This window comes from Molossus molossus, unplaced genomic scaffold, assembly GCF_014108415.1.
Source record: "Molossus molossus isolate mMolMol1 unplaced genomic scaffold, mMolMol1.p scaffold_m16_p_19, whole genome shotgun sequence".
NCBI classification, from domain to species: domain Eukaryota; kingdom Metazoa; phylum Chordata; class Mammalia; order Chiroptera; family Molossidae; genus Molossus; species Molossus molossus.
Window position 1 is genome coordinate 35,486,905 of NW_023425354.1, and position 24,347 is coordinate 35,511,251.

At 51.4% G+C, this 24,347-nt stretch overlaps 1 protein-coding gene and 1 long non-coding RNA gene across 2 annotated transcripts in view; both read left to right on the top strand.

The window, feature by feature from the left end:
- The window catches only part of ASIC2 (acid sensing ion channel subunit 2), a 954,837-nt gene that overhangs the window by 96,675 nt on the left and 833,815 nt on the right, over positions 1-24,347 (top strand). The gene's annotated exons all lie outside the window — the stretch shown is intronic.
- Positions 14,422-15,077, top strand: LOC118634590. The gene is made up of 3 exons (XR_004960375.1): positions 14,422-14,564; positions 14,687-14,771; positions 14,979-15,077. It is a non-coding gene; the product is annotated as an uncharacterized LOC118634590 (long non-coding RNA).

A 24,347-nucleotide genomic window follows, 5' to 3' on the forward strand; every position in this document is an offset into this window, starting at 1 on the left:
CCACCCTGGTCTCATTCGTTGCTTCCTATCAGAGCAGCAAATGCACCTTAAGAACCAGTTCCCTGTCAGACGTGACCAGCAGCAGTCGTGTGCCACTCCGGACCCTGAGTGTGCCCGCCAGAGCAGAGGCTAAGTAAATGAACAAGAACAACACCAAGTTGTTCCCCATGGTTTCCCAGAGGCGTTTGAACTGTGGGAAGTCCAGCAAATGAGCTGTGGCCCAAGAGGGAGGTCAGGTCTCTGTGGGCAGATGTTGTGGCTGAAAAGGACTTGCTTGCTTGGAAGTCTCCGTAAAGGCTCCTGGACACCTCTCCTTCCACCGCGAACAGATGGCTCTGCTGAAGGCGGTGTCCTCCAGGGCCCCCCCAAGGGCAGTGGGACCAGAAGCAGACAGGCAAGGCCCGACTTCCCTTTCCGAGTCCCCTCCAGTCTCCTTCCAGCTGCAAGGCCGGTCCCCTCTCCCTGAAGAAGTGGGTGAGCTGCAGGAACAGGGATTCGGGCTTGTCCCTCTCACCAACCCTGTACGGAACACGTGGCCCCTCTCAAGATGGGCCTCCTTCCCTCCCCACCGTCTGCCTCTGAACTACAGACACAGCCTATTTGCAGCCCTGGAGATTAAGGATGGAAATTTGACTTTTTAATTTTATTATTCTTGTTCTTCCTTCCTGCTTCATTAGAACAATGCTATTGGCCTAAACTACTGGATGTAAATGATGCTCTGAGGCTCATCTGGAAGCCCAGACTCTCTGGGGATGTAATTATGCTAAGTGACATTCCCGAGGGACAGTACGATGGAGCGTCCACCTGGGCATCTTCTGGCAGCTAATCTTTCCATTCTTTCGAGGGGCCTGGCTACTGCCCTTCAGGCCTTCTCCTTCTTGGTGCGTGTGTGTGCGCGTGTGAGTGCATGTGTGTGTGTGTGTGTGTGTGTGATTCAAGGCTATGGCCCACTTTCATTTTGTATGAGAGCTGTTGTGACAATTTATTGCATCTCTGTGTGTCCTCAGCAGGGAGGGTGTGCATGCCTTTGGGATTGTAAAAGGTCACCCATAACCAAAGAGGAAATGCCGCGGAAAGACATTGCACAGTGCGCCTCGCCATCAGGGACTCGGGGCTTGACCCGTGTTTGCTTTCACACCTGACTGGGGAGAGAGCCACAGCGGGAGGAGGGCCCTGGGCTCTCTGTTTCAGCCTCGTGCAGGTGCACCAGGCTCAAGGCCTCAAGCCAGGATTCAAACTGCACCCATGCTTTGGCCCACGGTGTCAGAAGTCTCCGCTCCTGGGAGCCTTGGTTTCCCCCGCTCTGTGAGGAAACGAGTAACTCTCGCCCTGCTCGTCCGCAGAATGCTCACGAGAAATCATCGTGTAGTGGAGGTGAAAGTGTTTTGCATTCATTCAGACAAACACTTGCTGAAGGCCCACTCTGTGTGCAGATGAATAGAGTTCCTATCCTTGTGGGATCTCAACCTTGTAAACTATAAATGATGGAGCATGGAACAACGGCAGAGTTATAAGCTGTTTGGAGTTGAATTCATGTTGCCTAGGCAGGATTGGGAAAATCCCTGCAAGTCCAAGTGTCCAGGTATCCGCTCCTGGCCATCCAGCCTCATACCTCCTTTTTATTAGCTCCCAATCATGTTATTGCTCCTCCCTGCCCCCACCATCTCTGTCCCACCCTGATCCCCAGCTCCTTTCTTCTCCTGCATTCTCCTCAGCACCATTCTTGTTCTATTTAATTATTTTTTTATCCTCACCTGAGGACATTTTTTGCATTTATCTTCAGATAGAGCAGGAGGGAGAGAGGGGGGAAGAGAGAGAGAGAGAAACATCGACGTGAGAGAGACACATACACTGGTTGCCACCCACACGACCCCAACTGGGGCCGGGGACAAACTGCAATCGAGGTACGTACCCTTGGTGGGAACCGAACCCGGTCTCTCTGGTCCGCAGGCCAGTGCTCTAACCGCTGAGCCAAACCAGCCAGGGCCTTAGCACCATTCTTTTAGCTCCACATACCATTATAATAACCTTAAAAAAAATAAACTTACTTATTACAGCATAGCATTTGTACAGAAAATGGAGCCATCATAACTCTACCGCTTAATGCATTATCTCAAGAGAATGCAAAGGAATCACCTGGGTCGAGGAATCCAGGATCACCAGCTTCCTAGGTGCTCCCCTCACACCCTGCCGTCATTCCCTTCCCTTCTCCCTAAAAGTTACCACTCCCCTAATTTCTAGCACCACAGGTTTATTTTCAGATGTACTTGAAGCTCTTTGTATCTGGAATCATACGCTTTGTATTCTTTTGTCTCCCATTTACTTTGTGCATTCTTGTTTGTGAGAATGGTCCGTTTTGTTACAGTAACTGCAGTTTGTCCGTTGTCATTACTGCATAGTGTTCTATCCAGTTCTGTGAGAGTACTGACGTGTATTTATCTGTTGATGGACATTTGTACTGTTTCCAGTTTGAGGCTATTATGAATAAAGATGCAGTAAACATTGCTGTACATATCTTAAAAAAACAGATTGGCTGAATTATAATTAGTATAAATTACCATTAAACTGAACAAATGTCAAGTGTATAATTTGACAAGTTTTGATACACAAATTAGTTCTCTCTCTATAAATCACTACATAAATATATCTATATCTATATCATCTATATCTATATCTATATCCATGAAACCACCACAACAATCAGGAAAGTGGACAGATTCTCAGTCCCCACAGTCCCTCATTCCCTTTTGTAACTCCTCCCCCCCACCCACCCCATGTTCCACCTCCATCGCCAGGCAGCCGCTTATCTGCTTTCTATCACTGTGTGCTAGTTTGCACTCGCTAGACTGTTATATAGGTATAATCTCTACAGTGCATGCTGTTCTTTTTTCCCCCCAGATTATTGCACTCTGCATAATTATTTTGAGATTTATTTCTGTTGATGTGTGTGCTAATAGTCTATACTTTTTATTTATTTATTTTTATTTTTAATTATTTTTTAATCCTACTCGAGGATATTTCTCTATCTTCAGATAGTGTGAGGGAGATGGGGAGAGAGAAGGGTGGAGAGAGAGAAACATCAATGTGAAAGGGACACATTGACTGGTTGCCTCCTGCACGACCCCGACTGGGGCCAGGGATGAACCACAACCGAGGCGCATGCCCTTGACTGGAATAGAACCTGTGACTCATTGGTCTGCAGACTGACACTCTAACCGCTGAGCCAAACCGGCCAGGGCTCATCTGTACTTTTTAGTTGCTAAGTAGTATTCCATTCTCTGGATATAGCACAGTTTGCTTGTCATTCACATGTCATTGGCTGTTTGGGTTGGTTCCAGTGTGGGACTCCGACCTTTAAAGTGTCTATAAATATTCCTGTACAAGTCCTTTGGGGACATATACTTTCATTTTTATTAAGTAAGTACAGAGGAATGGGTCATACAACAGGTGTACGTATACATTTTAAGAAACTACAAAATTGGTTCCAGAGTGGTCGCACCCTCTGACATTCCCAGTGGTGGAACACGGGATTCCCGCTGCGCCGCGTCCTCACCGGTGCTCGTTAGTCCTCGACTGAAGACACTCCCGTAACCATGCGGTGGAATCTCACTGTGATTTTACCGACGCTTCTCTAATGACCAATGCTGAACAAATCGTCATGTCTGTCAATGAGCATTTGGGCATATTGCTGTTGAGCATACGGCTAGGAGAATAATTCTTTGGTCGTAAGGGACATGATCCTATTTATGTTGAAAAGGGTGCTCCAGAAGATGAGCTAGAGGGAGAATGTTGAAGGCAGGACAACCCTGGGGGGACTGGAGCATTTATTATTTTCTTCTGCTTGTTCTCTGTTGTGTCCCGTATCCCAATTAAATCATAAGCTCCCAAGAAGCAATGTAAAGCATGACCGCTCTTTATCTTCTCCCTAGGACTCACACCAAGCATCATTCCAATTGGGATGCGGGAAAGGACTAGCGAGCTTTGAGCATCCCCTGTGTGCTATGTGTTTCTGCATTTGTTATATCACTTTGGGGGGCACCTTATAAGGCAGTATAACAGCCCATGTCATAGCTGAGGCGGAGGCTCGGGGAAATGAGCAATCCCCCAGGGTCCCGGAGCTTAGAACCAGGGGAGATGGACTTTCTAGCCAGCCTCTGTGATGTCGGAGTTCTCATTCTGCCTGTCACACGCCTTGTCTGCCTTTGCCCGTTCCGCCTCTTGGTGCTCAAGGAAGGCGCAGCTGAGCATTGAGAAGTCGTCTGAGGACACTGCCGAGGGTCCTCTCACGCGTCAGGACTGCCGGCTCCAGGCTCAGAGGCTCTCCTGCCAATTCAGCGCTCTCTTCCTCTGCCTCCGACCCAGGACGCTGGCACAGAATTCCAGATAGTCGTACTGGTATAGAACTTGGAGCCTGAAAGGGTGTCTCAGAAACTCCAGTCCCCCTTGCCCAAGTTCAGCCCTTGTGTGGCGAGAGTCCCTCTCTGACGCTGCAGAACACCGTGGGCTCCCTGCCCACCCGCCGACAGAGCCCAGCCTCGGGCTTTGTGCCCCACGTCTGGTGGACCCATTTGGTGTTTGTCCTTGTTGTAGGCCTCTGTTTCCCCACTTCCATTAGCTCCAGCTGCCTCTGGGCAAGACCGGCATTTGAAACTCAGCCATGTCATATAGTGGTGGTGTGCCCTTGTGTAAATTACTTAATCTCTCTGATGCTCTGTTCTGTCATCTGTAAAATGATGAAAATAGTAGTAGCTCCCTCCTCGGATAATTGTGGCAATTGCACCATGAGTGGCTAATGATATGTTTGTGCTGCTGTTGCTGTGTTAGGTGGTTATCCCTCAAGCCGCCTTGCCTGCTTCAGTTTTGACAGGAACTGGCTAATTCTGGAAGGGCGAGAGGGGAAGGAGCTGCATGTCACCCCCGAAGCAGCTCCAGGTTCACACACTCACCTGTGGCACCATGTGATGGAGAGCACTCAGGCTGTGAGCCCAGCGGTGATGGCTCGGCTCCCTGGTAGCATTAGGACCTCGGGCAAGTCATCTTACACTCTCTCAGCCTTGGTTTCCACCTCCGTAATGGGTGGGTGGACTCTTGATGATCACGTGAGAATACAAATTCGTGGTATCCACAGAGTCTCCAGCCCACAGGGAGCCTTTGATAGATGTTCCACCGCATATCCTAGCTGGTCTCCTTTGAGAACATCAAAATGCATGGATGATATTAGCTCCTAGAATGGATGGATGGATGGATGGATGGACAAAAATGGATGAAAGTGGAGCTGGAAGGGTCTATAGATAATAGAAGCCAGGCAGACATTTATGAAATCCTTGTTAGGCACTGAAATGGGACCTCTTTCTTGGGCTGATATGCGACATGCTCATTAGAAGTCCTCCCAGCTTGCATGCCATGGGGGATGTGTTTGAAAAATGCCTTTGACTCCTTTCCTAGGCCCGTTGCAGGAAGACAACGGTGGTGGGAAATAGTCACGAAAAGAAGAGTTAAGTGTGTGGGGCAGGGCTGGGGAAGACCATGCTCGGGGCCAGACAGCCTGGTGCATTGGAACAAGAGCAGACTGATTACTGCTGGTGTGAACTTGGCAGGGGGTGGGGGGATTCTTCTGTTTCTCTGGGCCTCAGTGGCGGCATCTTAACAATGGGATGCTCGAATCTGCCTGGCGGGGTCTGTTTTGTGGTGTATCTTAGTGTCAGGATGTTATAGCAAGATAACATAGACTGGGTAGCTTAAACAACAGAAATGTGTTTCTCGTAGTTCTAGAGGCTGGAAGTACAAAATCAAGGCCAGCTGGGTTTCTGGGGAGAGCTTCCTTCCTGGCTTGCAGATGGCTGTCCTCTTGCTGTGCCCTCACGGGACCGGGAGAGACCAAGATCACCCTCTCCCTCCTTAAAGGGCCACAGTCCTATCAGATCAGGGCCCCACCCTTGCAACCTCATTTAACCCTGATGTCCTCCTAGAGACCCTCCCTTTCCCCAGATACAGTTACAAATGAGTTAGGGCTTCAGCATATACATTGCGGGGGAACACAGTTCAGTTCATAGCACAGGGAATAGGTAGGATGATTGATACAAATATGCTTCATGAATTGTGAAGTGCTATACCCATGTGGATGGTGGTAGGGGGGTCGTCTTTTCTTTTAATCCTCACCTGAGGACTTTTTTTTTTTTTTTTTTTTTTGCATTTATCTTCAGATAGAGCAAGAGGGAGAGAGGGAGAGAGAGAAACATCGACATGAGAGAGACACATCGACTGGTTGCCCCCCACATGACCCCAACTGGGGCTGGGGACGAACCACAACTGAGGTACGTGTCCTTAGTGGGAACCGAACCCAGGACTCTCGGGTCCACGGGCCGATGCTCTAACCACTGAGCAAAACCGGCCAGGACAGTGGGGTCATCTTTTTAAAAGTCTTACTGTCTTAAGACTTTCCTCAGGGTGTCCGTTCATGTATTTAACCAAGTTTCATTGCGCTTTTACTTTGCGCTAGGCACCATTGTTGACAGTGGGGTGGGAGCAATAGACAAAACAGATGAAAACCCTCATCTTCACAGAGCCTACCTCCTAGAATACAGAAAATAAAAAATGGACAAGTAGAATATATCATTCATAAGGAGAGGGAAAGTGGTATGGAGGAAATATAAAGCCAGGGAGGGGGTTTTAGCATAGCGAGGACTCATTTGAATTTTAAGTGCTGAGGGTAGATCCTATTTGGATAAAGACTTTAAGGAGAGAAGATCGCGAGCCCTGTGGCTATGGGGTTGGGGGGAGTATTCCAGGCAGAGGGAGAGCCTGTGCAAAGTCCCTGAGGGAGGAGAATACGGGGTGTGTGAGGACCAGCAGTGAGGGCAGCCAGGGCTGAGGGGGCCCGTGGAGAGAGTGGTAGGAGATGGAGCCAGAAAGATTCAGTCCAAGAAGAGGACTTGCCCTGTGTGTGCTGAGGCATGAGGACAGGACAGTGGTGACGAGACACGCCGGAGAGCACTTCAGAGACGCGGGAGATGTCCTGTGTTCGCTGAAGAGCTGTGTGCATCCCCAGGGACACCTGTGGGAACCAGTTCTCACCTGCTCCAAAACTCCTTCCAGTGCTTGTGTGACTGCAGACATCTCCTCCTGTGAGGCTCTAGTCGGCGGCTGCTGGTGGGGGAAAAAAATGTTCCCCGTAAGAGAATGTAAATGAGATCGCATCCATGCTTTATTAAAAGAGTAAATCCAGAGTTGGAAGCGAATGTACGTGAAGCAAGATGAACTCGACGAAACACCTTCATGTATCCGTAGGACTAGAGGCCCCTTGAGTGTGGGGCTTGGCTTTGGGACGCCCCTGTGCCAGCTGAAGTTACTGACGCCGTTCCTAGAACAACACAGGTTTGGAAGACACGGCTGCTCAAAAACAGAATCTCTCTAAGAGGCATGTGTTAGGAATGCAAAGAAAGGAGAGGGGGTCGTCCTGCGCGGCAGCACCCCACCACCCCCTGAAATGGAAATGAGGCACGGCTACATCCAGAGCTCGCAGTGTGCAAGATAAATAGTATCTGAACTAAAATAATGTACAGCTGGTCTTTAAGGCCCCTAGGGAACAACAGATAAAGTGCTCGGGTTGGTCTAGGGAGGGAAAGATAAAGTCTGACTGTAGGAGTCAGGGAAGGTTTCTTTAAAGTGGTGGATTCTGAATGAATAGAAGGCAAAGAGTGTCCATCATAAAAGTCTGACAAGTGATGGCATAAAACCCATGGCCATATAATAAGACAGGACCGTCTGGCGAGATGCCAGAGAATCAAAATGATTGGGGAAGTGGAGATAAACGCTAGCGGGTGCTGAGATATTGGGGGTGGGGGTAGTGAACTGATACCTAGTTCTCCAGGGACAAGCTTCTTCACCCATGGGGGCGGGGACAGGAAGCTGGGTGAGGCGGAATATAAAACTGCCACATTTTTCAGTGTTGGATTACATTATCACCCTTCTTATTTTTGCTCCATTTTCAGCACGAGGTATTGGTAATAATTTCAGGGTTCTTATTAATATTTCATTGGAGCATTTTGTTTTTCCCTTAAACATGTATTTAGAGTGGGTTGCCACGTTCCTGGGGGATTTTATTAAATCCAGAGGCCAATTTTCTTTTTACGGCAGTCTATTGCTTTGATTTTATGAGGAAAATCAATAGGAAGAAAGGGGCTGCCGAAATCGAAATTTGCTTTATAGCAAAATATCCAGGACCTCATCTATTCATGTTTAAATGGGAGAATCGCTCCGGTTGTAAAAATAATCGCCCCTTGCACGTGTGTATACATGCACGTCTGCCGAAATGAAGAGAGAACGCCATCAGGCCTCTCCTTTGCAGCTGCAGCGCCTTGAAGACTTGTTCCGGTGCAGGCTGCAAAACCCGTCAGCGTGCACCGCACCCCGAGCCTTCTGCGCCTGGGTTTGAATCCCAACTCGGCCACCGGCTCAGCGCGTGACCCGGAGCGGATCACTGTTCCTTGCCAGGCCTCAGTTTCCTTTTCTGCGTAATGAGGCTGATTGGCCCAAGTGCTCCTGAGATCTCATCCACCGCTGGCCTTTGGGGAGTTGATGGAGATGGAGAAGGACTTGGGTGTCGGTGGCAACAGCCAGAGAGAAAGTAAAAACATGTTTATTTAGTCCAGAGATAGTACATTGAAAAACAGTGATGTCAATTAGAACTACTTTTATGGAGTTAGCAGTGAGTAGAAACACAATGCCATGATTGCTTTTGGAAACCTTTCCAACTTAAAAACGAATCCCAGATAGCAGCGAGCCTCCCCCGGTCCCGGCTGAGTCGCTGCGGGAGGGAGACTCCTCGGCTGGGAGGGCTGTTTCCCCATCATTTCTAAGGCAGAGCACGGATCATCTGTGCAGGCCAGGCCTGTCTCCTGCTCCCCGAACTGCCAGACATTTCCAGGAGTGAAATTAGCTTCATGCATGGCTAGCAGCTGCACCTTCAGCTGCCGCAGGGCTCCTGGTTCTCATTAAGACTGCGGGGCAGACAGGCTGCTGTGGGGAATACGCACCTTGACAGGGATTCCGGGCATGAAGGCGGCTGAGAAAGGAGGGCTGCCTTCAGCCTCTGCAGAAAGGACCTGCAGACGTTACTGCAAGACTCCAGAGCCAGTTGTCAGAGGGACTGCAGTTGGTTGCCATGCGCTACGCCTTTTCTGTGTGCCGAGCCCTCATCAGAGAACCTTTGCGGACACTGGCTCTAACCCTCAGCATTCTGTGAGATCAAACCCACTCTGTGCATTTCACAGATGGGGACACCGAGGCTGAAAGGTGAAGCCTCTTAGACAAAGTTGTACATCTGGTGTGACCGACAGACAGGATCCTGGCAACGACAGCGTCAGCATTTTCGGCTCGTACAGGCTTGTGTACTGTCCGAAGCCCTCTGAGGTGTGCGGTCTCATCTGGTCCTCACACCATTCTACTGACACACACGAGGGCAGCATTTTTATTCCCATTTTATTGATCAGGAAACTGGAGTCCCAAGAGGCTAAATGCCCTGGGCCTATGGTGAAATGATTAGCAAGTCAGGTCTGAAACTCCAATCTGACTTCTTGTCTCCTGCACGCTGTCTTCATACCGTCTGTCTCACCGTTAACAGTGGGATATAAAGACATTTAATAAGAAAAGCATTTTTCAGCCCAGCTGGTGTGGCTCAGTGGTTGGATGTCAACGCATGCACTGAGAGGTCGCCGGTTCAATTCCCGGTCAGGGCACATGCCCAGGTAGTGGGCCAAATCCCCAGTGGGGGGCATGCAGGAGGCAGTCAATCGATGTTCTCTCTCATTGATGTTTCTATCTTTCTCTCCCTCTCCCTTTCTCTTTCTCTAAAAATTAATAAAGAAAAAAATTTTAAAAAGAACAGAAAAGCATTTTTCTATTATATACATTTCTAGGGCTAGAGAGAACCCTAGAGATGGTCTGAAGGGGGAGCTGGTCATCTGAGGAGGGAGGAGGCACTGGGTGGGTCTGGGGTCTCATGCCTCATGCGGTAAGGAGAGAGGACTCGGGCAGTGCCGTGGGTGCTGGTGACTCTCCACGCCTGGGCTGTCAGGGCATCCAGAGTGGGTCTGGCACACAGCGCGTGCTCAGCAAACGGCATCAGCTTCTTAAAAATATCTGTGATGCCGCAAAAAAACTAGGAATGCAGCAAGGGCAGCGCTGGGTCAGAGACGATGTCTTCGGCGCTCTTACCTTCCAGATGCAGACCCAGGGGCCCCGCGGGAGCAAGGCACTCGCCTGGGGGCCCACGCAGGCAGAGCGGGGTCTGGGAGCTGGGTGTCCGTCTCTGCCAGGGTCACCCCCTGAGCGTGCAGCCTCTTCCGCGAGGCTCCCAGGGCCTCTGCCTTGAGAACCAAGTCCTGTCCCTTGGAGGCCCCCGAGGCCCCACGCTGGCCAGCTCGGAATGGCTTGTGTTCAGCAAGTCATTCTCCTCCATGCACAGGGAAGGAGCTGAAGTGCGTGAAGAAAGAGATTCCCTTAAGTAGGTTAAACACTCCCCCACTCCCCAGCCTCATTTACACTGTTTATTTGCTCAGCAGACTGTGGTTTCCCAGATAGTACTCAGGTAAATTGCAGCCCTGTCTAGGTGTGAATGATTCTCAACCACGCAAGACTGGGATGCACTGCCTTGGTCTGGATGGGGGGCCTCGGACCTGCCCTGCATGCACCCGCCCCGGGCGGGCCTGAGCTGTCTCTGGGGGGGAGGGGCAGGGGTGTCACTGCAGGTCCAGCCTGCTAGAAAACGGGCAGTAGAAGCCCTGAGCAGAATTTCTGGGAAACAAACAGTTTCTCTCCCCACTCCAGCCATTTCTCTTCTGTCAGAGCCCTAATGAGCTTTTAGTGCCAGGAGGGAAAGCAAATGGAAAGCAAACAGCCCAAAGTTGCTAATGCTACGGACATGCACTTGCCACAGGTGCTGCTGACTCAGGGGCCGCCAACCTGCCCGCAGTCTGCTGCTTAGAAAGAAGGGCAAGGGGGGAAACAAGGCCCTTTTCCTTCTGAAGAAGGGAATTCGCTACAATCCCTGTGCACAGGTCCTGGGGACCCGGAGTTAACCCTTTCTGCCTCATTAGTTGCTAAGTAGTGTTGAGATGAATAGGGATGGCTGAGGCCCAGGTGATGCAGATGGGATGGAGGTGGTGATGGTGGTGGTGGGGCAATGATAAAGATGGTGGGATGTGGAGGGAGTGGTGGAGGTGGTGTTGATATTGGGGGGCAGTCGTGAGTGGGAGTGATGGTGATGGCGGGGTACTTGGTGTAATTTGGTGGTAATGACCATGTTAGTAGGGCACATGTAACTATATTTGTTTTCTATTGCTATGTAACAAATCAGCACAAAGTTAGCAACTGAACACCCATTTTGTAGCTCAGATTCTGTGGGTCAGGAGTCTGGGCGGACCCACCGCACCCTCTGCTACATCTTCCATGCTGAGACCAAGGGGCTGGCAGGCTGCGCTTCATACTGGGGCTCTGGGGAGGCCTGTGTCCCCGCTCCTTCGGGTTGCTGGCTGAGCTCATTCCTCAGTGTTGAAGGGCTGGGCTCCCACTTCCCACTGACTGTCGGCCGGCTGTGCTTTGCTTCGAGACGCACTCGGCACCTCTTCTCGACTTTCCACATCACCCTTCCTGCAGGGGGAGGTTGACTTCCTCTCAGGTCCCTCTGCTGCTGCTTCTGCCATCGAAGGGAGTTTTCTATCCTCACTGCACATGGGACTGGAGTGGGCCCACCTGGACAGTCCAGGCTACTCTCCTGCTTGGAGGTCTGCATCAGCAAGGTCCCTGTGCCATGTGAAATACTCACAGGTTCTAGGGATTAGGGCAGGGGAAATCTTTGGGAGGAGTGTTCTATAGTGATGATGATGGTGGTGATGGTGGTGGTGATGGTGGTGATGGTGGTGGTGACAGTGGTGATGGTGGTGGTGGTAATGGTGATGATGGTGTTGGTGGTGATGATGGTGATGGTGGTGATGATGGTGATGGTGGTGATGGTGGTGGTGACAGTGGTGATGGTGGTGGTGGTAATGGTGATGATGGTGGTGATGGTGATGATGGTGATGGTGGTGATGGTGGTGGTGACAGTGGTGATGGTGGTGGTGGTAATGGTGATGATGGTGGTGATGGTGATGATGGTGATGGTGGTGATGATGGTTATGGGTGGTGATGCTTGTGATGTGGGAGGTGGTGTTGATGGTGTGAATGATGGTGTTGGTGGTGATGATGGTGATGGTGGTGATGATGGTGATGGTGGTGATGGTGGTGGTGACAGTGGTGATGGTGGTGGTGGTAATGGTGATGATGGTGGTGATGGTGATGGTGGTGATGATGGTGATGGTGGTGGTGATGATGGTGATGATGGTGGTGATGGTGGTGGTGACGGTGGTGGTGATGGTGGTGGTGGAGATGGTGGTGATGGTGGTGGTGGTGGTGGTGGTGGTGATGATGGTGATGGTGGTGATGGTGGTGATGATGGTGATGGTGGTGGTGATGATGGTGGTGATGGTGGTGATGGTGGTGGTGATGATGGTGATGATGGTGGTGATGGTGGTGGTGATGATGGTGGTGATGATGATGGTGATGGTGGTGGTGGTGGTGGTGGTGATGGTGGTGGTGGTGGTGATGGTGGTGGTGGTGGTGGTGGTGGAGGTGATGGTGGAGGTGATGGTGGTACATAAGCCCTCTCTTCTGACAAAGTTGTCCCTAACCCACTGCCAGATCAGGTTCACATTGGCTCAGGGGCAGGGCAGGACTGAGCCTACAGGTGGCAGAGCACTGGGAGACATGACTGGCTGGTGAGGACTGGGCTGCAGGTTGTGGAAAGGGAAACCAAGCAGGAGGGGATGAGCAAGGTGGCCATACTTGTTAGCTTCACCAATCCTCTTGTCCTACACCTTGACCCCCCAAAGTTGTTTGTTCCACATCTGTCTCCTTTCCCCCCAAAGTATTCTTTAAACTCCTGAGGACAGAGATGGCTCTCACTCGATCCTTCCTCTCAGCTTTGAGCTCAGAGCTTGCTCTTAGTGGAGAGAAGAGGATGAGGGAATTACAGTTGGCGAGTGCAGCTGTGTGCCAGGCACCTTCATAGGTATTATCTAATTAGGTGTGCATCACGATGCCTACCTTACACCCGAGGAAACTGAGGCACAGGTCGGTTATGTTACTTGCCAAGTGTACCCGACTAGCAAGCGGCAAAGTTAAATTATGAACCCAGCCTGTATTTTGTTCTGCGGCATTGTGCTGGCTTCTGCAGTAGATGTTCTGGGGAGCCCAGTCACCAGCTGAGTGATGGAGAACAGGGGGAGCACGCCCAGAGCCCCCACCTCACTGCTTTCCACAGAGCTGATCTGGGGCTCCAAGACTGCGTGAGACGTCGGGGGCGGTCGGCTACGAGATAGCTCTATTCCTCGGTTACGGAGTCTGTCAGGGCGTTTGTTTGTTTCAGCCTGTTTTAGGTAGCTTTTCTCCAGATTTAACACGTGAAGCAACATCATGTTTGGCTGTGGGTCCTGGGAGAGAGATGGGAGGGAGGCTTAATCAGTCAATGTTATTCCTGCAGAAGGCTGTGAGAGAGACCCTGCCTCTGGCAGCTACCACTGCAGTGCCTGCCACTTGCCGGAGGGCATTCTGGGAGGCTGGTGACTGTTCCGGGCTCTGGCATCCCTCCCTTGTCTGCAGGTCCCAGCCTAGCACCCATGTCCCCACTTCCCTCTCTCATTACCGTCAGAGATGACGTAGACCCCCAACGTGTCACAGATGAAAAGTCTGTTGAAAACTGTGAGTGGTTTAGTTGAAAATTAAGTTATTATTATTTAAGACGAGAGCCCTGTTTTAAAAGATATCCCATTGTGATGATGGTTGAACAAAACCAATTGAATTATACATTTTAAATGGGTGAGCTATATGGTAGGTAAATTGTATCTCACTGAAGTTGGTAAAAGTAAAAAGATCCAACATAGGAGAGGGATCCGATCGGGCCATACCAGTGAAGCAGTCTGAGATGAAGACCCCGAAGCGAGGGGGTCCAGCGGACTCAGTGGTCCCAGCTGGGCCAGGCCCCAGGCAGCGCTCAGCCAAATGCCGCTGCCGGAGCAAGAAGTAACTGAAGAACATTTCAGTTTTTCTTTTTATTCTGCTTAACTAAAACCTTAAATTTCCTGGTAAAGATCTTAGGCTCCATAAATTTAGAGATTTTTATCTACCTGTCGTCCTTAAAATAAATATATAGACACGATACGGATATTCAAACACTCGGGAAGACAGAAAACAGAAGTCTGTTGCCTCCCACACCTGCATCCTCAATCCATTTCCTCAGAGGTGAATACCGTTAGCAGCGTCTCCTGGATCCTTCCAGCAGAGATGGATCGTACGTACTCTTGCAGACCTGTAGCTGTGCCGGCATCGACCACCATCCCCTTTCCCATTTGCAGCTGCTGTTTTGCACGTCGGTGCTTTTTTATTCTGCTAATGGTTTATCGGAACTACCTTTTCCTCACCTGGGACCTGTTTCACAGCGACTCGCTGTAAAGCGGACGGATAAAGAGCAGGTGTGTGGTTTCAGTTTTGAATGTACATATAAACACATGTCGGTATGCTTTGGCTTACGTGTCCACAGATAGTGCTTACATATTCTGGATCAAAGGTCATTGTTTGTTTTACATTTTGTCAGGTACATTTATTTGGGAGCTGCAATATGAAAAGGGTTTTGTGATCACTTCTAGCAATATCTGCTTCCAATGAGCCCACAATAGCACGTGAGTTGGGCCTCTCCCCATTTTACAAAAGGCAAAACTGAATCTTCGAGACATTGAGCATATGCCCAAGGTCACACGATGAGTAAAATTAGTACAGTGTTTTTGTTTTGTTTTTTTTAAAAAAAACTTGTTCTTAACTTAAAAAACATGAACCTAAGAGGTTGGTAAAACCGGAACCAAAGACATACTAGGAACCTCTCGTTGCAGATGGAGTATAGACTGATAACTCTCATCCGTGCACTCCTCTCTGGTCATAAAAGGATAGCTGATCTCCCCCAGATTTGAGATTCTGAAACTGCGAAGGTGTGTGCTCACTGCAGGTGGAGGGGGCAACAGGCTCTGAGGGGCGGGGTGAGGATGCTGCACGGAGGAGTCTAGGCCCGTGGAGTGGAGGTGAGCCAGGCAGGTCTGGACAGATGGCACCTGACAGAACCACAGGGTGCTCCTTGGCCCGGATCCCGGCTGGGGCTTGGCTGGAGGAGAAGCTCCCGCCGAGAGATGGGGCTGTGAGCCCAGGCGTGGGCAGGGCCGCCTGGACTTCCCCAGGGCACTTGGAGTGTGATAAAGGTCTAGACTGGAGCCTCTGCCCTGACACTTCAGGAGTCAGAACTTTCTGCCACCTCAACTGCAGCTCCCGGATTTAGCTGGGTGACGAGCAGGGGTACTCTTTCCAGGGGAACTCGGGGGGAGGGGTATGGGGGAAGGGGACTGCGGATTGTGAGCACCTCCTTTGTGCCAAGCGTTCGACGTGCATTGTCCCCTTGAGCCTCATGTCAAACAGGAGGGGCTGTCACGGTCCCATTTCAGAGGTAAGGAAATGATGCTCAGCTGCCCCGGTTTCACCACTGGGCCTCAAGGTCTGGGCCAGCTTGGCGGCGAAGGTGTGTTGTTAGCTCGGGACTAGACACCGGATGCCTTAAGCAGTACATGTTTACTTCTCATAGCTCTGGAAGCTGGGGATTCCGAGAGCAAGGTGCTGGCAGACTCATCTACGGGTGCGGGCCCACTTCCCGGCTTGTCGCGATCTCGCTGTGTCCTCACGTGGCTGAGAGAGACGGCATTTCTCCCTGTCACTTCTTAGGAAGGTGAGGGTCCCATCACGAAGGTTCCGCCCTCATGACTCAGTTACCTCCCAAAGCTTGCACCTCCACACCATTACCCTGGGGGTTAGGGCTTCAGCATATGAATTTTAGGTGGACACAAGCATCCAGTCAAAGCAGGTGTACTGAGAAGCTGCCCAAAGCTGTTAACCCCTGTCCATCTGGGGCCCTGTTTCTTGCTTGGAAGCAAAGCAGCAGCTGGGTGCCTTTGGGCTGAGACTGGCTGCCAGCCAACACCTGAGAAAAGGGGTCCATGTTTAGGGCATCCTTCCTTGCTCACCCACTTCTCCATTCTGCTCAGGGAGGTTACGTCGCATATCCAATGTCTCTAGCTTCAGGTGGAGGAGACCAAATAGAATCCAAAGGCCAGAATCTTTCTGCCTGATGAGCTAGGCACACTGGCGTGATGGTAGCGCTCGGGCTCTGGCCAGACCCCCCGGGTTCATACCTGGGCTGTGTCATATGGTTGCTCTGTGTGACCTTGGCCAAAGTAATCTCCCTGTTGCTTGGTTTCCTCTTCTGTAGAAAGGGGACCGGAACAGTACTTACCTCCTTGGGTTATTGAGAACATTTAAGTAAGTGAGTTCACATAAAAGTTGAGGACAGGGCCTGCCCCATGGGGAGCTCCCGATACATGGGAATCACTGCACTGCTCCATCGAGGTCCTGTGGTGTGCCAGGAGGAGCCAAGGCCAGCTCCGGGGGGGGGGAGGGCCTTTATGAAGCCGATTCCCCTCTCTGAGGTGGTAGCTGCCCTAAGGCCTCGCTGCGGATGACACTGCATTCTCTCTGCTGGGACCCCTCTGGCAGTAATGTATCCGTCAGGGCCAGGCACCACGGTGACCAGGACAGAGCAAGGCCGCTCTCACCTGGAGGATTTCTGACGCCTGGGAGAGAGTCATGGGGTGGGGGTGTGGGGGTGCAAGGCAACCAGGTGTGAGAAGGTGTGGAGACATCTTTCTGCTCCTGTGCCTTTTCAAATCCTGACTTGACCCCTTTATCCCTGGGACCTTGGCAAGTGACTCGGCCTCGGGAGCCCTCGCTTCCTCTTCCTGCATAAAGACGTCCATCCATGTAGTGCAGCCTGCACAGAGAGGTCCTCGGTGGCTTTTCCTCCAGCGCCCTCGTCCGGGGACTGCCCTCCTCTTGTCTCAGAACAGCTCTTCGTTCATTTATACCCCCTGTTGTACACCACGAGCCAGGCACTGCGTGAGGCTCTGGGGATGCGTTGATGAATAAAGCACACAGAGCTCTCCCCTCAGGGATCTGACTGGCACTGAACCGTGAACGCAATGGTGGTCATTCACAAAGGGGATCCTTAAAAACTGTAGGGGGTGCCCTGGCCGGTTTGGCCCAGCGGTTAGAGCGTCAGCTCGCAGACCAGAGAGACCCAGGTTCGGTTCTCGCTAAGGGCACGTACCTCGGTTGCAGTTTGTCCCCAGCCTTGGTTGGGGTCGTGTGGGTGGCAGCCACTCAATGTGTCTCTCTCACATTGATGTTTCTCTCTCTCCCTCCCTCTCTCCTTCCCACTCTATCTGAAGATAAATGCAAAAGAACAAAACAAAACTGTAGGGGTATCGCCTGGCCTGGAGCTGTCCCAGGAAGAGCAGGGGCTTGGTGCAGGGTCCTTGAAGGGAGTGGGCCCGGGAGACAGTGTTCTGGCTCTGCAGTCTAGTTTTGGGATGGTACCCCCAGGCCAACTCTCCCTCCTTCCCAGTACTGCACCCACCCATGCCCAGGGACAGCATTTCCTCCCAGCTCCCTGGCGGCACGGAGCACCCCCCGATAAGCTTTCCCTCTGGTTGCTCTTATGATTCTGTTGCCAGATGGTCCAGTTTGTCCCTCCTCTTAGAGCTCCCAAGCACATCTGATTCCATCAATCCAATTTTCTCCCTCCCATCAACATCCCTACCCCAGGGGGTTGGAGCCAGGCCACAGGATCAGCTGTCTCAGGGAGCCTTCCTGCTCCCACTGCTTCCTGAAGCCGGAGGGCTGCCCCCCTGATCTGCTGAGCCAGGTGGAGAAAGGCAAGGGGTGGGGGAGAATTGCCCTGGGAAAATGGTGCTTTTTGGTTGCCATGGCAACTGTTGCTAGGTGTCACCAGGAGCCCACACTAGAAGTTGACCTTCTAAGGGGTGGGGTGGGGGGGTGGAGCTGGGCTCTGAGCAGAATCTGAACTCTCTTGGGCTGAGTCAGTCTGCCTAATTCGCGTATTCATTCATTCATTCATTCATTCATTCAATATTTGTTTATGACATTCTATGATATGGACTATGTGAGTCTCTGGGAATTTATAAATAAATCAGTCCCTATCCACAAGGAACTCAGTACAGGGAGGGGTGCAAATATAGGGCAGTATTGCACAGCTCATGCGTCGAGCTGAGAGGGCTCCAGGAATGCGCCCTAATGGGGACACTGGCGCCGAATGTTCAAAGACAGCCAGGACCTAGGGGAAGGCTGTCCACCTCTGGAAATACTCAGAACGCTGCCGGCATGCGCAGCAGTGTGGGGACTGGGGGTGAAAACAGTCCGGAGTAGACCCGTCTCTGGCTCTGTGTGTGTGTGTGCGTCTCCGTGTGCCGGAATGAGGTCATCAAGCATGTGAGAGTTCAGAAGACCCGAGCCATCACCAAGGCCAACATCCCCGCAGGGGTCTAAAGGAAGGGACCGGCCCCAGAGACATGGAGGAACGTCCTCAAGGTCCCAGCGAGCCAAAGACAGAAGCAGCCGCCTCTGGTCTCCAGGTGAATTCTGTACACCCCGAGTTCCCAGGTGAGGCCCTTGGCAGAGGTCTCTTCAGAAGGGGGGGGGCACCACAGACACTGCCATTCACGGGCACCACAGGGCCTAGCATTTTCTCTTCCAGAACTTGCTTGGACCTTACACAAAAGTGTCCTTCAGTCTGACCCTGGAGGCCCAGCCCAGATGGACCAAAGTTACCTGGGGATCATTCTCATTTGGCACGGGTCCTGGGGAAGGCGGGATGATCAGGTGAGCAGAGTCTGCAGAGCCCAGCCTCCGCCTGCAGCCTGGCCGCTGAGGGCTGACTCACGCCCGCTCAGGGATAGAATTGGGTCCTTGGAGCCCCCTCAGCCCACCCCCAACCCTGGAAACATTAGTGCTCAAAGCTCATGTGAGATAAGCCCTCTCTACACAGCAAATCAGAGCAGGTTCACGGTGCTGTTGCAGCTGGACTTCCATTGCCTCCTGGATGTTTCATCTCGCCTTCTAATTTGGTGATAAATCAAGGTGATTTACAGGGAGTGAGCCCACAGTTAGTGTGACATTCTCATCCTAAATGCTAGGCCCCCGATGTGCTCCTCTCATTACTGCCCCGACCCCACTCAGTGGAAGGCCACGGATCCAGAACTATGCTGGCGGGGGAGGTGGGGGGAACAGGTGTCGGGTGCGTCTGTAGGCTCTCGCCCACCCCGACCGCTGGATTCAGGTCATTGCCATTGCCGAGGGCATGAGCTAAACTCCTCAAGGCTGTTTCGAAACACCTAGCAGGAATGCTCCCGCTGCAGGATCAGCCAGCACCTACTTGGCATAAAAGGTGTTTACTTGCCTTAGAACAGCAGTAGCCAGTAGAAATATAAGGCGAGTCTCATGTGTAATTTTAAATTTTTCATAGCTGCATTTAAAACAGTAAAAAAAAAGAGGTCACATTAGTTTTAATAACGTATTTTATTTAGTCAATGTATCCAACATAGTATTTCAACATGGAATGAATATAAAAATTATCAATGAGATATTTAACATTCGTTTTTGTACTGAGCCTTGGAAATCCGATGTGTGTTTTACGTTTAGAGTTCTCAGTTCACCCTCGCCGCCATGGGGTGTTCCGTAGCCACACGTGGCTGGGGACTCCCGTGACGTGGAAGCCCCCGAGACCTCTCTGGTGCCGCCGGCCACACGCAACAAGGTTGTTCTTCTAGACGGTTCTGAGCTGGGGGCTCTGGGCCTCAGTTTTCCCATGTGTGACGTGAGGGCGACGGCCTGTGTTTTGGACTTCCAGGGGTGTTTTATGGTCTGTCCAAGTCAAGCGTCCTCAGCCCTCCCCTTGCTAGAGCTCTCATTCTGACATGATAAAACCGAAGTATAAGATGGTAGACCGCGTTAAATATTTGCATTTAGCCAGTTAATGTTTCCAGCACCCTGCACTAGCAACATGTGTTTGTATAACCTCCAAACGGAAACCAAATGTCTAAGTTCGAGGCTAACTCTAACTGTGAAGCTCTGGCCAAATGTTCCTCCTCCCCGCATGTGCTTCCTGCCACTCTCTCCGTTGTCCTCCACTGGGACAGACTCTTGACATTTAAAAAAATATGTGGATTTTCCCCCCAAATGTAAAGTATAGCGCATGTGCAGAGGATGGGAGAGCAGGGGGCGGGGGGCCTTTCCATGTGGGAAGAAGAGCCGAGGGGGCCAGAGGATGGTTCTGGGTCAGCTGAAGCCGCACCTGCACCGCGTCACCCAGAGCACTCTAGGGTTTCTGGAACCCTCAAAGCACAGAGAAGGGGGAAGAGGGTCCCTGACACAGGGACTAGGTATGTCTGCACTGGGAGGGAAGGTCCTCTCCTTATCCCAATGGAAATTTCTAGGTAATTGTGGCTCCTCAGGCCCATTTCTCCCTCCTTTGGAGGAAATGGCTGGGCAGGCTGGGTCTAAGCTCCAGCTATGGCCTGGCTCGTTCTCTCTCTCTCTCTCTCTCCTTCCCCCCTCCCTCCCTCCCCTCCTTCGCGCTCTCTCTCTCTCTCTCTCTCTCTCTCTCCTCCCCCCCCTCCCTCTCTTCCCTCCTTCTCCCTCTCTCTCTCTCTCTCTCTCTCACACACACACACACACACACACACACACACACACACAGGTTCAGCTTGCTGACCTTTTCCTCCTCTCCACCCACCTTGGTGTGGTTCATTGAGAGTTGCTGCACACCAGTTGCTTGCAAGGGGAGATGACCCTCTTGCCCTAGCATCACTCTCAGATTCAGAAGGACAAAGAAGATGAATGATTCCCTTCCCTGAGGATCATCTTGTTCCAGCTTCAATATTTATTCTTAGCAAGATACAACACGGTGCCACAGAAGGAATGTGAGATTTGGAAGAAAGAGACTCCGGTTCAAGACTTGGTTTGCTGTTGAATTTCTACTTTATGGTCCTCAGTTTCTCCATGTCAATACTGTGTCAGTTCCAGAGAATGAGAGCTCTCCTTGGGCACATAGTAGTGACATAACTGTTAGGGAAATAGTTAAATGTATCCATCGGTAAAATGAGATGAACAGTAATACCTGCTTGATTTGATTGTTCTGAGAGCCAAATGCGGAAACACACACACACAGACACACACACATTCCCTCAGTCCCTTCTGTGCTAAAGGAGGAAGGAGGAATTGATGGATTGGCTATATAGAAACTTTAATTCAAAGGGACAGAGTGATTGAGCAATAAACCAAGGTCATGGAGTGTGGTAAGGGCAGACATGGGATAAGAAGTTAGGTCTTAGTTTACCAACTGCTTTCAAGTGTGTGTGTGTGTGTGTGTGTGTGTGTGTGTGTGTGTGTGTGTTTGGGGGTCTTCCTATATGAGATACACCATTACCCTTTCCTTGGATATTTATCTATGAATTACTATCAGGCAGCTGTAAAGCATGTTTGCTCCTAGAATCAGCAAACTTCATGGATGCGGTTCCCTGAAGGGGGGATAGGAGGACAAAGACAGGAGCTGTGAGCCCAGCCCTCCGAGGGGCACAGTCTAGCAGGAGGTCCAGATGCGCCTTCATAGCACCTCCGCTTTGGGGGGGCACAGCACGCTGGGAGGAGCACCAGGCCCACTCTGCTGTGAATTCTGACTGGTGCTGGGTAGGTCACTTCTGCTCCCCAGGCCCGAGTGTCCTTCTGTGTTCAGGCTGAAGCTGGATACCAGATGATGTCGTCAGGCCCCTTGAACACTGCCTTGGGTTTCCGTGCAAATAGCTTGTCCAGCACTTCCCAGCCTGGAACACAGCTACCTGCTTATTCTGCTCGAGTGGTCAGGGCCGGCGCTAGGCCAGCAGTCCAGGGCAGTGATTTCTGTTCACTTCCGAAGCACATGCGCCTCCCAGGGCACGTCACTGAGCAGCAACAGGAAAGATACTGAAGCGTGAGTTTAGCTCCAGGTGAGTTCACACGCTCCCTGATGGGGCTCAGCCTTCGGTCTCACCGTCGCCCCTTTGGACAAGTGGGTGTGGAGGAATGAACTCCGGGCTAGGTCAGGAGACTGCAGCTCCAAAACCAGTCTTGGCGCTGGCTCCTCTGACTTGCCCTTGCTGGGCTTTCTCACCTCTCAGAGATGGCACAGTGTGCTCTGATTAGTTCAGAGTCCTCAGCACGGCGGTCTTCCGCATCATGCCATCTCCCTTCCGGAAGGCACGGTCACCCCCTGAACAGCCAGGGTTGTAAGCTGCCAGCAATAAAGAGCTCACTCCTTTTTTTTTAATCCTTATCTGAGGATATTTTTCCATTTATCTTCAGACAGAGAAGGAGGGGGAGAGAGGAGAGAAACATCGATGTGAGAGAGACACATCGACTGGCTGCCACCTGCACAACCACAACCAGGGCCGGGGATGAACCGCAACTGAGATACGTGCCCTTGGCTGGAATCGAACCCGGGACTCCTTGGTCCGCAGGCTGACGAAGAGCTCACTCCTATAAAGAGACAGTGAGCAACTCTCATGATATGTATACGTCCAGTGGCAAAACAGACATACAAACACACTGAGAGAAAGCAACCAAACCGATCCTCACTCGCCGAGTTCCTGTCCTATGCTGAGGACTCGAAGCTGGCCTCTGTCTTCACGGGACTGTCTTCTGTGATCCCTCTGGTCTTGGCTTAGAGGTCAACATCCTAGGAAGGGTTCCCATCTCTGGGAAACCTGAAAAGTAGGTGACGTTAGCCCCCTTTTCAGGTGGGGAGCCCGAAGTTCAGTATAATTATTTCACACTCAAATTCAGGTATGTCATTTCCCAGTTTAAAACATGTCAACACGCCCGGCCGGTGTGGCTCAGTGGTTGAGCATCGACCCATGCACCAAGAGGTCGCCGGTTCGATTCCCAGTCAGGGCACATGGCCAGGTTGTGGGCCTGATCCCCAGTGGGGGGCATGCAGGAGGCCAATTCATGTTCTGTCTCATCGATGTTTCTCTTCCTCTCTCTTACTCTCTCTAAAAATCAATAAAGAAAAATTATTTAAGAAAAACCCAAAGAACATGTCAGCACTTTCTCACTGCTCCTGAAATGAATCTACACCCTGCCCCCTCCTCTCTCTGCGCTCAGCCCTGTCCTCCGGGCTGCAGCCACCCTGGCTTCTGCCGGAGTCTCACACTTCTGCCAGGCTCTTCCCGTCCCGTGAGTCCTGCAGGTGCTAGGTCTCCTGCAAAGCTGTCCCCAGCTTTCGAGCTGGATGGCTCCTTCACATTCTGAAGATTTCAGCTTAAATGCCATCTTCCTAGAGAGGCCTCTTAGGAGAATCCTGAGTAATCCCCTTCTACCAATTAGTCTTCATCACAACACCATTCCCATCCTTTATACCACGTTCCACAATTTGAATTTCTTGTTTGACTAGCAGCTCGTTCCGAGTGCTGTCTGTCATTCCCACTTGACTGTCAGCCTCAGCAGGGCGGAGCCTTGGCTGTTTATTCAAAACCCAGCCGGGTCTGGTGGTGCGTCCAGGGCGTGGTGCCTGCACAGGTGGGAAGCAGACATGTTCGAAGGGCCCTGATGATGTAAAGATGACTGAGGAGAGGGTCCTTGCTCTCCAAGGTCTCACGATCTAATCAGGAAGGAACACACACAGGGATGGTCACGGTCAAGGTCGATCTGTTGTCCAGTGGTGATGCCACAGCATTAGAAGTTGCTAACTCTGCAGGCGTGGTTACTGTGCTGTAATCAGAGAGGACTTCCCAGGGGAGGTGATGTTTTAATAGCATCTTGAAGACTAGGTAGCGATTTACCAGGTCAAGGCTTCCCAGGCAGGGGAGTTAATGTGAACGATGGCCCAGAGGGGTAGTGAGCAAGCGCCCGTGAGGCATTTGGAGAAGAGTGAGGGTCGTTCTGTGATGTGTACACAGGAGCGCCCGGGGGAAGCATCGGGAGACGAGGCAGAGTGGCCTGCTGTTTCCAGCCCAGGATACGATGCTGTGTCCTCCCGAAGGTAAAGATAACGGGGAAGAGAGTAAAAGATGTTAAGCAGAGAAGTGATCAGACTTGAACTGAACGTTTGAAGACTTTTTAAGATTATAAAGTAATGCGAGTTCATTGTGGAAATATTTGCAGATAATAGAAACCTCCAGAAGCCGGTGAGCTGTGGCCAGCAGGCAGGGGTGTGAACACAGGGCTTTCCGGCAGCCGGCCAGGGCGGGGCCGGAGCACGGGGGTCCTTTATGAGCGCAGGGGAGAGAGGGCCTGAACCGGAACAGAGGGGATGGAGGGTGACGAAAGGTAAC